We start from the raw sequence: 15465 nt of genomic DNA on the forward strand, positions 1-15465 counted from the left end.
AAACCAAATTTTAGAAGATCTCATTATCTTGGTTATGGAAATAATTCTATTGAGAAAGTGTGGGTTTGTTCTTTTTCCAGATGCAGACACTGACACCACGGCGATACCTGGCAGTTAGAGGTTTGTCCAGGTGGTGGCAACGTTGTTTCAAAAACAGAAGAACAGCAAATACTGACAGCTCTCTGAATATTCCCTTATGGAGAGATTATAGAATACAGAAACATAGTTGTAAAATAATTGTGTGTATGTTTGTACAGAAATAAAACTTGTACTGCACACTGCTAGTTTATAGGACTGTAATTCTATAATGACAAAATAGCTTTTCAATCTGGGTGATACTCTACGTAGCAAAGCAATTACACTTGGAAGACTTTACAGATTATAAAAGCATTAATACTTGAAAAACCTGTGTTTGCTTGCTGTGATGTAGAATCATAAAGGTATGAAAAAGACTTCCAAGTTAATTTAGTATAACCTTCGACTAAACACCACCGTGCCAACTGAACTATGGCACTAAGTGCCGCGTCCAGTCGTTTTGTGAACAGTTTCAGGGATGGTGACTCCACCACTTCCCTGGGCAGGCCATACTAATGTTTGACAGCCCTTTCCGTTAAGAAATTCTTCCTGATGTCCAACCTGAACCTCTCCTGGTGCAACTTGAGGCCCTTTCCTCTAGTTGTGCCACTGGTTGCCCAAGACAGGAGGCCGACCCCTGGCTGCACCCTTCTGTCAGACAGGTGGAGAGTAATAAGGTCACCCTGGAGCCTCCTTTTCTCCAGCATAAACACCCTCAGCTCCCTCAGCTGCTCCTCACAGGACTGGTGCTCCAGACCCTTCCCCAACTCCATTGCCTTTCTCTGGACTCACTTCAGCACCTCAGTGTCCTTCCTGAATTGAGAGGCCCAGAACTGGACACAGCACTGGAGGTGTGGCCTCACCAGTGCCCAGCACAGGGGGACAATCCCTGCCCTGCTCCTGCTGGCCACACCATTGCTGATCCAGGCCAGGATGCCATTGGCCTTCTTGGCCACCTGGGCACAGCCTGGCTCATGTTCAGTCACTGTCACCAGCACCCCCAGGTCATTTCCAGCCACTCTCTTCCTGCCTGTGGCCCTGCCTGGGGCTGTTGTGACCCAAGGGCAGGACCCAGCCCTGGGCCTTGTTGAACCTCACACCATTGGCCTCAGCCCATGACCCAGCCTGTCCAGATCCCTCCAATAGTTAATGCTCCCACTCAATTTGGTGTCATCTGGTAACTCACTGGCAGTGTATTCAATCCCCTCATTGAGATCATCAGTAAGGAGATTGAACGGGGCTGGTGCCAGTATGGAGCCCTGGGGAACCCCACTCATGGCCAGCCACCAGCTGGATGTAACTCCATTCATCAACACTCCCTGTGCTCAGCTATACAGACAGTTTGTAGCAAGATAAGTGCATCTGTCCAAGCAACAGTGCGAGCATTTCCAGGAGATTGCTGTGGGACACAGTGTTGCAGGCTTTACTGAAGTCTGAGTCGATAACATCTACAGCCTTTCCTCTCATCCACTAAGCAGCTGGTCCTCTAATCCACCTGGTCGTAAAAGGAAATCGGGTTGGTCAAGCAGGACCTGCCTTTCCTAAACTCATGCTAGCTGGACCTGATCCCCTCGTTCTCCTGGATATGCTGCGTGAGAGCACTCTTGATAATCTGTTCCATATGTTTTTCTTTTAGCTGCTAGAAGCAAACTGGCAGGAGGCATGATATGTTAATCTCAGACTTGAAAAACCAGGAATAAGTAGTCATGTGGACAGGTAGTAACTTGTATATTATCTGGCCGTTGCTACAGCCAGGTTTGATCTTCAGTGTGTGTCTTGATATTAAACTGAGATGCTGATCTTGTTGAATTCTGCCTGCTACTATTAACATTCATATGCTGTACATTTTTAAGTTAATTATTGCACGTTTGACTTGAAAAGCTGTTTTGGTTCTTTCAGTAGAGGTATGTGAAAAGGTAATGGTTTGAGTGGGTATCTTTTTTTTAGGTTTCTTCAGTTACCAAAAAAATCAGATAGTAAAAAAAAAAAAATTAAAAAAATCCTTATGTTAGTAACTCACTCCTACAGTGTATAGAGAGAAAATGGTCGTGTAGTGCTAGAAAGATAGGTGTTTTTAATCGGTGAAAAAATTTTAGTGTTTTAGTCATGGTGGTTTGAACAGCTGACACCTGTAGAGCTGAGGTTAAAATGGCTGAGTGTGTAGCTAACATGATCATTATATCAATCAGGATTGTTGGCATATCATCATGCCTGCTTTGTGACTAAATCCATGCCTTTTAATTTCATTATTCTGACGTAAAGGAGAATTCAACTTACTTTTCTGGTTCCAAAGGAGAAAAAAAATCTATCATTAGTTATGCGTAAAAAGAACAAATCACCTCCTATGTGTAAAGTTTTAGGGTTTGAAATCATGTTGGGAAATGGAGGAACAGCTTTTACAGAAGAGAGTGCAAATATGTCACTAGCAGGTACAGGGAACTTTTTTCCTAAAATGTGTGTGTAATTAATTTCAGTGCATTATTTATATGAATTTGGATAAACAAGATTACAAATATTGTATATGTACTTTGTTGTGATTCCGATATGAAAATTTGCAGTGTCCTTTTTTGCTGGCTTCTTAATTTGGTGTATCTTTTTTTAGGATATATTTGTTACTGTAAAATAAGAGTGCAAATAAAATTAAGCATTTAAATAAAAGTGGTGGAGCTACCCACCAGTGATGTCATTTCAAAAGAGAAGATAAAATGACAAAGAGCTTAGCAAAATGCAGTTGAGAAACCATGAGATTGAAAACAGCTGAGTAATGTTGGCATGCTACCTTATGGGCCACTCTAACTTTTTTAAATTCTCCTGAAGAATAGAGAATGTGGTAAAGAACTAGGTCTTGCTTCTGCTTTGTGCTATAAGTTTATTGTGTTCTTTATAAATCTTTGAAATAACAGAGTTTCTGTCACCAGAGGCTTTATAGTGTTAAGGTTAGGTTTGCCAATACAAGAACTGCTTTGCTTTGAGGAGAGGGAAGAATCAGTTTTATACTCATGCTCTGGGCACAGGGATTGCACAGAAAGAGAGAATATGGAGAAATTAATGTGACAGGTTGAGGGAGTGTAAACGATGACATAGGGAGGAAAGATCTTAAATTCTAAATGTCCCTTGTTTGTGGCCGTGCATGTATGAAAAACAATATGTTATTTCATTCGTCTTGAAGTGAAGGAGTGATTTGACTAGCCGCTTTCAACTAGATGGTCTGGAAACACCATCAGCAGGAATTGCAGTCAGTGTGAAATTTAGGAGAGATCAAAGAAAGGGTGGATTCTGACAGACCTCTGCAGGCAATGCTCAGTGCTGTAGGAACTGAAAATGTCACTAGCTTTGGAATTAATAAGCACATGTACTGATTGATATTTTGTGTCTGTAATAGGGATAATAAATTAAACTCCAGGATGAAGAAAAGTTAGTGCAGACAACTACAAACAGGAGGATAGAATGGAAAGATACATAGCAATATGCAGCAGGATGTCCACTGAACGTAACATCCACTACAGATGAACAAGTAGAAGTAGACATCTATGCAGCAGTGGGGGAAGGTGTTGGAAAATTCTGTTAACTTTAGCACGGTTAGTATGACCCCTGTATTCATGGTTAGAACTTAGTTTTGTACCCCACAGTGCTTGGTACAAATACTAGGCGTCAGTGTGGCCTTGTGCTAACTCCCTGTTGTGACTAATAAGTCTTGTGACACTTAATGCTTTATTATAATTTAAATTAGTGATTAATATGTACTAGTTGATGTCATAGTTTTGAGAACAGAGATAGAGTGCTGGAGTAAAGAATGATAAGAGAAACGCATCATGACCTGACCACATATTTGAGATACTCTTCAGGGAAGAAGATTCTTCAGAAGATCCGGGACCATAAAAGGGAATTTTGAGTATTAGGATGTTCCTAAATGACCACAAGAAGTCCCTCAAGAGACTTACAGCCAGATAGGTTTGGGCTACAGGGGAATATCTCTGTTTTGGCATCTAGAACACCTTCTTACCCTCGTTCTTTGCTTTACTATGGTGTGTGCAGAGTTCTGCCATATATTCTCACTGTTCTCTGGTTGCAATTTCATCTGCATGGTAACTTTTTTTTCCTTCTTAAGTGTGTTAAATCAGAGGTGCCACCAGTGTTGCTGATAGGCTTGGCCTTGGCCTTGGCCTGTGGTGGGTTCTTCCTGGAGCTGTCTGGCATTGCCTCTGTCAGATATGGCGGAGCTTCTCACAGCTTCTCAGCTTCCCGTCTCAGAAGAGGAGCTCCCTGTAGCCATCCCCTCCACTAACAGAACCTGGCCACACAAACCATATATATGTATGTGTATATGTATATGTATGTGTAAATATATGTTTGTATATATATATGTCTGTGTATGTGTATCTATATATCTATATCTATATCTATATATATAGATATATTTATCAGTGGCTTATTATGGTCAAGAGTACCCCAGTTTAGCAGTTGTAACAGTAAGATATACAATGTAATGAAGAAATTCAGATAAGCAAATTGAACTCTTTCATATCATGTTTTGCTCTCTGGATTATAATGTCCTACCCAAAGACTGATAGCAGTCATGGTGAAGGTTCTGCCTGAATAAAGGAGGAATTCATCCAAGAGTATAATTCATGTTTAGTTCATATAAAGGTCAGCTGAATATTGATATTGTTTCTCTGAATGTGCCTAAGAGAGGAATTCTGTAACGCAGACCTACTGATTAGGAATTGAGGAAGGGGGAAATAAAGTTCCCAGGCACTCAGAATGTCAAGATCTGTGTTTTAGGACTGCTGGCAGTTATCTGGAGCAGATGCATCCAGATACAGGATGCTAAAGAAACACTTGCTCCCATGACCAAACATCACAAATTATTTAATTTTTTAGAGAAAAACAGTTGCTAACAGTAGCAGTTATGGGCGAGGAGGTGAGGGGACACCCACAAAACTGTAGGCAATTTTAAAAGACCTTGCAGTTAAGGATAGTAGCTGTTGTCTACTTGATTATCCTGCACTCTCACTCCTAGTGGTCTTTGCTACTATTTTTCAGACTAGCACAAGGCCAGCCAGGCACAGCAAGTTCAGTGTTAGCCTAATTTGCTTGTATCTAGCAACTTTCCTTGTTCTCCTATCAACAAGCCTTCATTTTGTGTTGAAAGAAAGTGAAAAACAGATAAGCCTGCTTCATGCACAAGAGCTTCATGGCTGTATGAGAGTCATGAAATGTTCAGGCAGAGCAAGAGAGAAGCTTCAGAGGTGGTTATTACCAGAAGACTGCAAAGACTGTTTAAATATGTCTGAAAGCTGCTAGAGTTGATGTTTAGCCATCAGACCTTATGTGCTTGTACTTAAAAAGTGGTGGCTTTTCCCTGTATGTTAGCTACAGTGCTGTTTAGTGTAGTCATCACAATATTGAAACAACTAAAGTTTCAGATGAACCGATCCTCCAAAAACATTTTAAAAAATCTGGTATGGTGCCAGCAACCTCTAATTGTGGAACTATATGTATGCTTCAGATACAGGGACACAACTTTAATAAGCAGCTGTAATGTATCTTTTCCCATATTTAGTCAATTAGAAAATGTTTTTTAATAAATTATGATGGCTTGATTATGGTCAGAATCATCTTTATGTTTTCTCTTTTACTACATAAGGTTTTTAAAATGCACTGGTTTAAATGGTTTTCCATAAGAAATGAGATAAAACTTTTTCTTTTGAAATCGATGATGGACTATTTGTTACCTCACAGAATTTCACTTTTTGCCATTTTTGCAAAATACCTATTGAGAGTCTTCGGTAATTTAATGCTTGTGGGGTGTTCTGGTGTTTAAACCAATGTATAAGCACAAGTGTAAATACTTAATCTAAGCAATATGATAGAAACACTGAATTCTAAAATTGCCAACAATTCAACTCCTAATGGTCCCATTTTTTGCAAAACTACTTGGCTGTAGTAAATTTATCATCTCTATTTATTTGTGTGATAATCTCTGATCTGAGAGTTAGTAGTCTAGTATTTCTGCCAAAGACCAGCTGTCCTCTTCCTTCCTCTTCCTGCTCATGTCTGCCTTTTAACACTGGTTACAAGTGTTTGTATGGCCTTGCGCTCAGTCTGTTGCCTGTCTAACCCAGTGCGCTGATTTTTTTTTTCAGCAAGAGTAGTTACTTGGTCTGGTTCATGGCACAAGCTGTGTAAAGACCTAAAAAGCATCCAGGAATGAAAACAACCCAGGCTGACTACTTTCTGTGGCTCCTTTGGTTTGAAATGCTAGCTGAACTACTAAATCAGTATAAACTGTTCCATTACCTTACTGGGTACTGAGGTCAGGTTAACTGAGCTGTAATTACCAGGATCCTCCTTCCCACCATTTTTATGAGTGGGCATCACACTGGCCAGCTTCCAGTCCTCTGGAACCTCAGCAGTCAGCCAGGACTGTTGGTAAATGATGGAGAGAGGCTTGGCAAGCTCATCTGCCAGCTTCCTCATCACCCTGGGATGGATCCCATCTGAGCCCAGAGATTTATGAATATCCAAGTGGCTCAGCAGTTCTCTGATTGCCTCCTCCTGGGTAACAGGGGGACCATTCTGCTCCCTGGCACCTTCTACCAACCCAGGAGGACAGTTGTCCTCAGGACAAGCTGTCGTCCCACTAAAGATTGAGGCAAAGAAGGCACTAAACACTTGTGCCTTCTGATCTGCAGTTACTAAGTTCCCTCTGTGATCCAATAAGGAGCAAAGGTTAGTCTTAACTCTTTTACCATTAATATGTGTGTAAAAACAATTTTTATTATCTTTTACAAAAGTTACCAAATTAAGTTCAAACTGAGCTTTGGCCTCTCTAATTTTTTTCCTACATTCCCTAGCAGCCCCCTTAAATACTTCCAGAGAGACCTGACCCTCCTTCCAAAGATGATACTTTCTCTTTTTATTTCTTAGTTCCTTAAAAACCTCATTGCCCATCCAGGCTGGACATTTGCCTCATTGACTCATCTTTCAGCACGCAGGGACAGTCTGTTCCTGTGCCCTCCAGATCTCTGTTTTGAAGCACTCCCATCTTTCCTGAACTCCTTTATTTTTTAGGGTTGCTTCTCAAGGAACTCTCTGAATAAGTCTCCTAAACAGGCCAAACTCTGCCCTCCAGTAGTCCAATGTAAGAGTCTTACTGATGTTCCTCCTGATTTCACCAAACATTGAGAACTCTATAATTTCATGATCACTGTGCCCCAAGCAGCCTCCAGTCACCACATTTCCCCCCAGCCCATCTCTATTTGCAAACAACAGGTCCAACACAGTCCCTCCCCTGGTGCGCTGCAACAATAAATTGTCGTCCACGCACTCTAAGAACTTCCTGGACTGCCTTTTTTCTGCTGTATGAAGTTCCCAGCAGATGTCTGGTAGGTTGAAGTCACCTACAAGAACAAGGGCTGGGGGTCCTGAAACATTCTTCAGCTGCTTATAGAGTAAGTTGTCCACGTCTTCCTGGTTGTGTGGACAATAACAGTCTCCCAGGAGGATGTCAGCCTTGTTGGCCTTCCCCTGAATTCTTACCCATAGGCATTCAACTCCATCATCATTAGTTTCAATTCCTATGGTATCAAAAGCCTCCCTAATATGAAGGGCCACCCCTCCACCCCTTCTCCTTTTCCTGTCTCTCCTGAAGAGCTTGTAGCCATCCAGTGCAGTGCTCCAGCTCTGTGAGTTGTTCCACCATGTTTCCATGATGCAGACCACATCACAGCTTTGCTGTTGTGCCCTGGCCTCCAGCTCCTCTTGTTTGTTCCCCCTGCTGCCTGCATTGGTATACATGCACCTCAGCTGGGCTACTGATTTCACCCCTCATCCTGGCTTACCACCCTTGGGCCTGCTTCCAGACAGCCCAGCTGCATCCCCTTCCCCCTTTAAACCTAGTTTAAAGCCCTCTCAATGAGTTCTGCCAGTTCATGAGCTAAAATCCTTCTGCCCTTAACGGAGAGATGGAGCCTATCCAGTTTCCAGCAGGCCAGGTGCCAAAAAAGTTACCCCGTGATCAAAGAACCGAAGAAGTTGCCTCATGGTCAAAGAACCAAAATTCTGCTGATGACACCAACCCTTGAGCCACTTGTTGATAATGTGGGCTCTCCTTTTCCTTTCATCATTTTTTTCTGCCACCAAAGGGACTGAGGAAAAGACTACCTATGCTCCTGCCCTATCAACCTCTTGACCCAGTGCCCTAAAGTCTTTTTTAATTGCCCTGACACTCCTCTTTTCAATTTTGTCACTGCCAGCCTGGAGTATCAGCAGTGGCTAGTAATCAGAGGGCTGAATCAGCGCAGGAAGTCTCTCAGTGATATCCCATATCCACACCCCAGGGAGGCAGCAGACCTCCCTGTGGGGTGGGCCCAGAAGACACATGGGGCCCTCTGTGCCCCTCAGAAGGCAATCACCCACTATGACTACCCTTCTCTTTTTGATATTAGAGGTGGTGATATGTCCTACAGATGGAGCATAACTGGGAGGCCCACTGGGCAGATAATTTTTCTTCTGTGTCATCTGGCTGACCCTCTGGGTCCAGGGCCTCATACCTATTCTGAAGTGGGACCTGGGTAAGTGATGGGGGTCAGGAGGAATTTTTATTATTACCTCCCCAAATAGGGACCCATTTCCACTCCCCTTCATCAGCCAGGTGTCCTCCTATTGCCTGACACTGGGAGGCATGGGAGTCCTCTGACTCCTGGTGGGCCTCTCTTCAAGCATGGAAGAGTGGAACTCCACTGGTCTATTTCCCTTTCACTTTCCCTGATACTCCTTAGTCTTTCAACTTCCTCCCAATGCTCAGCCACCAGCGCAAGGAGGTCATTCACTTGTTCACACCACAGACAGGCTTCTTCTGCAACAGCCCCTGGAACCACTGATAAGCTCAAACACTTGGCACGGGAATGGGTCTGTGCAGCCACATCATTTTTGGAGAGTTCTATTTAGTTATGCATACTTGTACTAACTACAGTTTTTGGTTGTGTAAAAGCCATTACTTATAGCCATAACATAAAAGCCATAACAAAAAGCCCTAAAACCGACCAACCAACAGAAACACAGCAAATGAACCTTACTAGCAGGAAAAACCTGCAACCCTGCCTGCTTGCCCTGCCTGTGTGAACTGCCTCCCAAACTGCTGTGCCACGCCCATTTGCCTGCTCTGGGTCTCCACACTCCCTAGAGGCCTCTTTTAATCAGCCCACTGCTCGCCGGTGGAGGAGCCCTGCCCTTGCCTGTGAGACTCACAGGGTGAGTCCCTGATTTCAGAACCAAGAATCAGTATCCATAAGCACTGACATTGGTTTAGTGTAATGTACCAAAACTTCCTAGGTTGTTCTTGAAATAATTAGGTGGGAGATGATAGGTGGTTTATGAAATCAGCTAGTTTTGTGACAGTTTCATCACCTCAAATTGAGAAGACGTGCTGTGTAAGCAATTTCTGAGCCAGAACTGGAAAATGGGCAGCTCTGGATTTGTTTCTGACCCAGATATGTAATAGCATGGGAAAAAGTCCAAAAACTGGAGCCAAAGTCTGCCGTGAACCTGAAGGTGAAATGAGGTTGACTCTTTTGATTAACATAAGTTTGTCATTGATGAAATGGAGAGATTATATTCATCCTTCACGTTCTCTTCTGCAAGCTGACAGTAGCATTCATGAGAACTGTTGCTGAGCTAGTTTAATTCAGTTGTAAAAGTTGAATGTGTGGTTCCATGAATTAAGAAGGTGGGACAAAGAAAGAAGGTGGAACATTTGAGCTAAAAGTGGTGTGGGAGACTGGTGACCCTGGGTGGAGGTACCTTGAAGACTGCCAGGGGAACACGTGCCTCTTTATGTAGCTTACTCCTTAGTGTTTCTATAGGATTACTAATGAGATTCTGATTTTTGTTTTGTCTTAGATTAAAACAGATCTCTTGTATGAGAGAAAAGGGGTAATATTTTCTGAAATAGGAAGCTTACTATGATTTGTTGCTATGATCACAGGGTTTTGGCAGGTATATTAAACTGTTTTTCAGTTCTGGAAGAAGCTATTTAACCCTGTCACAAGGAGAGATTATCAAATTGAGTGTTTTAACAAGCTTTATAAAAACTTTTTGCCAATGTAATCTCTACTGAAAGGTCTGTGTGGTCTGTACAGGTGCTGTAAGGTAATGCTTCTCAGGAGGTCCTTGTCCATTCCAGACCAGGACTTTCCTCTGAGAGCAGGGAGGAGTTAGGAAGGCCCAGTCTCTTGAAGAGTGTATTAGATTTTAGACTTTTGCAACAGGCACAGTATTCCCAAATGTGACTAACTCTATCCTCTGAAACAGACTGAAGGTTGGTCTGTTTTTCCAAGAGGTGTAAATAATTAATTTCTGGAGTAATTAATTGGTTAACTGATTTCTGCTGCTGTGTTGCTTCTGTGCAGCTAGACAGTTCAGTACAGTCCGTAAGCCTGATTCTTCCGTGTCCTTTGGTTGTTCACTTCATCCCCTCAGGAAAGAAAGCTGGCTAATCCAAATCAGGGTTAGAGGCCTTGAATGCCTAACCATACCACCCCATCCATCAAAATAGTTTCAATGTATCAGAAAACCAAGAAAAAATGCGCTTGTTCTAGAAGTCACAAGTTAGTTGTTATATATTAGTTTTAATTACTTTTGATAGTATTAAGGCAGCTGGTGAGCAGACTGCTCCAGTAAAGAAATAAGTGTGTGTCACCCAAGCACCTTGGAGCCATTTACAGTTGTGTCTAAAAAGGAAAGAGGGCTTCAGCTAGTTACACATCTTGACCTGCCTTCTGAGTGACAGCTTGGTGCTGTCTCTTACTATCTGCTTTTTACAAATTATGACTTGTTGGGGGTTGGGTTTGTTCCTTCTTTCTCTGGGGAATTTTTTCCCCACGGGTTGCCAAGGGGACCGGGTGTTGGATACTTGAGAGTGCTTGGCTGAAACAAAGAGATGGACAAAAGGTGGAAGGGGGAGATAACGCAGGTAAAAGACACAGCTTGAGGCAGCTGCGTGCTTTTCTGCTTCCGGCGTTCGGGAGACGCGTGTCGGCCGCTCCTCGAGGATCTCGGCCGCCGCAAAGCACGCCGAGCAGAAGCTGGGCCGCCGCTATTCTGCCTCGCCTTCGAGCTTCTTCGGCGCTGCTCCTCTTGCTGCAGCGTGACCCTGCACCCCCTGCGCTGCCGGGACATCCTGCCCCTGCCTGCCGGGACACCCTGCCATCCCAGCTACCAGCCCGGGACTTTTCCACTGTTCCAGCTTGGTGCTCTGAGGATCCTGCAGGGACACCGAAACCAAACTGCCCTGGGTTTTGTGAAACAAAGCCCTCAAGGTTCTTGGTACTGTTGTCGTTTGTCATTAATGCTGTAGTTGTTTGGTGGGGGGGGAGTTTTTTTTTTGTGTTTGTTTGCTTTGTATTACATACTAGTAAAGAACTGCTATTCCTATTTCCCAAATCTTTGCCTAAGAGCCTCTGATTGTAATTTTACCTAGCAGATACCTGTCTTCCTAAACCAAGACAGATTTTGGCGCCCAAGTGTGGGGCTTGAGGGCACTGAGAAAAGAAAAGGGAAGAGAAATAGCAGTTCTTAACTAACCTAGTACTTTCTTTTGTGTGCGTTGGATATAAAAACCTCATTAGGCTGCATCATGTGGTCTAACTTAGCCTGGTTTGGGTGGCATGTGGTTGTGGCTGTATTCCTTCCATTTGCAGGCCCTTATCTAAACATGGGCCCTATAACTAAGGCTACTGTGACTGTCATCCAGTTTATTTTATGGCTTAATAAGGTGAAGAACTCATGGATTTTTAATTTCCTCTGGAAGGCAGGCACATGGATTCAGGGCTATCGTACACTAACTGTGTGTTTTTGGAGTTACTTTAACAATGGTACCTACTGTGAGGAAATGACACCGGGGGAAGTTTCTTTTTCCCAACCCTTTACCCATCTCTTTGGGTCTGCCCCACCAGTTTTTGAAGGGTTTAAATCCTCTCTGAATGCTAATGATATCATACAATGGCTGGTGCTGCTAATATGCGTATTCTGTTTAGCATTCAGAGATAAGGGAAGATTGACCTGGATAACCACCCTGATACCTAGCCCACAGAATAGGGATGATACCCCAGAGCCTGACTCTGCCCCACAGCCTGCCTCAGAAAGGACCCACTTGGATTGCGTTGAGGTTCTGGTAAAAGAGATAGGCCAAATGCTGAAGGAATACATTTCCCCAGCTCATGAAAAACCCTCCCCCTGCCCCGAGAAGGCAGAGACTGATGGTGCAGCAGTGGAACCCACAGATGTTACAACTGTCCAGGTTCCAGCTGAACCACAAGGGCAGCCACAGCCAGCAGCAGTCGCCCCTGTGGAAACAAGGAAGTGTAAAGTGAAATCGTCAGATCCTGATATTAAGGGTAAGAAAGGAGGGTCCTCACAGTCCACAGAAGAGCCACAGGTTGAGATCATCACTGAGTCCCTGACATATGAAAGTCTACGTAATCTGCAAAAAGATATTGCACGACGAGGACGTGAGGCTTATACAGCCTGGCTACTTCGAGTCTGGGACCTTATGGGTACAGGTGTGCAACTGGATAGTGCTGAAGCAAGGAATTTGGGACCCTTGACCCAGGACTCAGGTATAAATCAGGTATTTGTAAGAGAGCAAAGGCCCCTTCCCCTTTGGGAACGACTTCTAATGAGTGTGAGAGAGAGATTTGTCCACAGAGACAGAATGCAAGAGCACAACAATAGAATGCGATGGAAGACCCTTGAGGAAGGAATCCAACAGTTGAGAGAAGTGGCAGTATTGGAAGTACTTTTTGGGAGGACCGGACAGCATGATAATGACCCCGACAAGGTTAAATGCACAGGGCACATGTTGTGGAATCTGGCAACTCATGGACCATCCCAATACGCCACATTCATCGCAACAATTAATGCCGAGGATAACCGAGAGACAGTGGGTTCTGTTGCCAACAAGCTCAGAAATTATGAAAGTATGATCAGTGGTCCAATGCAGGCTCATGTCTCTGCGGTGGTGAAGGAACTCAAAGAGGAGATGAGGGAAATGAGAGAGGAGATGAGAAGGAACAGTTCCCATGTAGCACCGGTGTGAGTCACAGGCCCCAGAATCAGAGCCCAACATTCCCCAGCGAGAGAGAGAGGGTACACCCCTCGAGCTGACCTGTGGTTTTATCTGCGGGACCATGGGGAGGACATGGGAGCGTGGCATGGGAAACCTACTTCTGTCCTGGCAGCACAGGTACGTGAGCTCAAGGAGAGAAACGCTAACAGAGGGAGTTCCACTAGAATGAAGGTAGCCTCAGCCTCCCATGAGCAAGCTGCCAGGTATTACGGAGGTGGGAATGCTGTGTCAGATTCCCTCGAAGGAACCTCTACCATGTACGTCCAAGAAGGGAATAATAACCAGTGCTAGAGGGGCCCTGCCTCTAGCCAGGAAGAGGCACGGGAAAATCGGGTTTTTTGGACTGTGTGGATTCGATGGCCTGGCACATCAGAGCCACAAAAATATGGAGCTTTAGTAGATACTGGGTCGCAGTGTACTCTAATGCCATCAGGACATATGGGGGCAGAACCGATTTCCATTGCCGGGGTGACGGGGGGATCACAGGAACTGACTCTGGTTGAAGCCGAGGTGAGCCTGACTGGGAAGGAGTGGCAGAAACTTCCGATTGTGACCGGCCCAGAGGCTCCATGTATTCTGGGCATAGACTTCCTCAGGAATGGATATTATAAAGACCCTAAAGGACTCAGATGGGCTTTTGGAATAGCTGCTGTGGAGACAGAGAACATTAAGCAGTTGAACACCTTGCCGGGACTATCAGAGAACCCATCTGCAGTGGGACTCCTGAAGGTAGAAGAACAACAAGTACCTGTTGCCACCTCGACAGTGCACCGTCGGCAGTATCAGACAAATCGGGACGCCGTGATCCCCATCCACAAGATGATCCGTGAGCTGGAGAGCCAAGGGGTGGTCAGCAAAACCCACTCACCCTTCAACAGCCCCATCTGGCCTGTGCGCAAGTCTGATGGAGAATGGAGACTGACTGTGGACTATCGTGCATTGAATGAAGTGACTCCACCGCTGAGCGCTGCTGTGCCGGACATGCTGGAACTTCAGTACGAGCTGGAGTCCAAGGCAGCGAGGTGGTATGCCACTATTGACATTGCCAATGCATTTTTCTCCATTCCTCTGGCTGCAGAATGCAGGCCTCAGTTTGCTTTCACCTGGAGGGGCGTGCAGTACACCTGGAACCGGCTGCCCCAGGGGTGGAAACACAGCCCCACCATCTGCCATGGGCTGATCCAGGCTGCACTGGAGAAAGGTGAGGCTCCAGAACATCTACAGTACATTGATGACATCATTGTGTGGGGAAAGACTGCAGCTGAAGTGTTCGAGAAAGGAGAGAGGATCATCCAGATTTTGCTGAAAGCCGGGTTTGCCATCAAGAAGAGCAAAGTCAAGGGACCTGCCAGAGAGATCCAGTTCCTGGGAGTAAAGTGGCAAGATGGACGGCGGCAGATCCCCACTGAGGTCATTGATAAGATCACAGCAATGTCTCCACCGACCAGCAAAAAGGAAACACAAGCTTTCCTAGGAGCCATAGGTTTTTGGAGGATGCACATTCCTGAGTACAGTCAGATCGTGAGCCCTCTCTACCTGGTTACCCGCAAGAAAAACAATTTCCACTGGGGCCCTGAACAGCAACAAGCCTTTGCCCAGATCAAGCAGGAGATTGCTCATGCAGTAGCCCTTGGCCCAGTCAGGACGGGACCAGATGTGAAGAATGTGCTTTATTCTGCAGCCGGGAACAACGGTTTGTCCTGGAGCCTTTGGCAGAAGGTGCCAGGGGAGACCCAAGGCCGACCACTGGGATTCTGGAGTCGAAGTTACAGAGGATCTGAAGCCAACTACACTCCCACAGAGAAGGAGATCTTGGCCGCCTATGAAGGAGTTCAAGCCGCCTCAGAAGTGATTGGCACAGAAGCACAACTCCTCTTGGCACCCCGACTACCAGTGCTGGGGTGGATGTTTAAAGGAAAGGCTCCCTCCACGCACCATGCCACCGATGCCACATGGAGCAAATGGACTGCCCTCATCACACAGCGTGCCCGTATTGGAAACCCAAATCGCCCTGGGATTTTGGAGATAATTACAAACTGGCCGGAAGGAGAAAACTTCGGTTTCACGGACGAAGAGGAGCAGGTACAAGTGACACGAGCTGAAGAAGCTCCTCCATACAACCAACTGCCAGCAGAAGAAACACACTACGCTCTCTTCACTGACGGTTCCTGTCGCATCGTGGGAATGAACCGTAAGTGGAAAGCAGCCGTATGGAGCCCCACACGACAGGTTGCAGAAGCCACTGAAGGAGAAGGGGAATC

At 45.0% G+C, this 15465-nt stretch overlaps 1 protein-coding gene across 2 annotated transcripts in view; it reads left to right on the plus strand.

Moving 5' to 3' along the window:
• NDUFAF2 (NADH:ubiquinone oxidoreductase complex assembly factor 2) overlaps positions 1 to 15465 on the plus strand; it is a 71487-nt gene that overhangs the window by 8198 nt on the left and 47824 nt on the right. The gene's annotated exons all lie outside the window — the stretch shown is intronic.

This window comes from Chamaea fasciata, unplaced genomic scaffold (genome assembly GCF_029207755.1).
Source record: "Chamaea fasciata isolate MVZ Bird 193981 ecotype frontalis unplaced genomic scaffold, bChaFas1.0.hap1 SCAF_4, whole genome shotgun sequence".
NCBI lineage: Eukaryota > Metazoa > Chordata > Aves > Passeriformes > Sylviidae > Chamaea > Chamaea fasciata.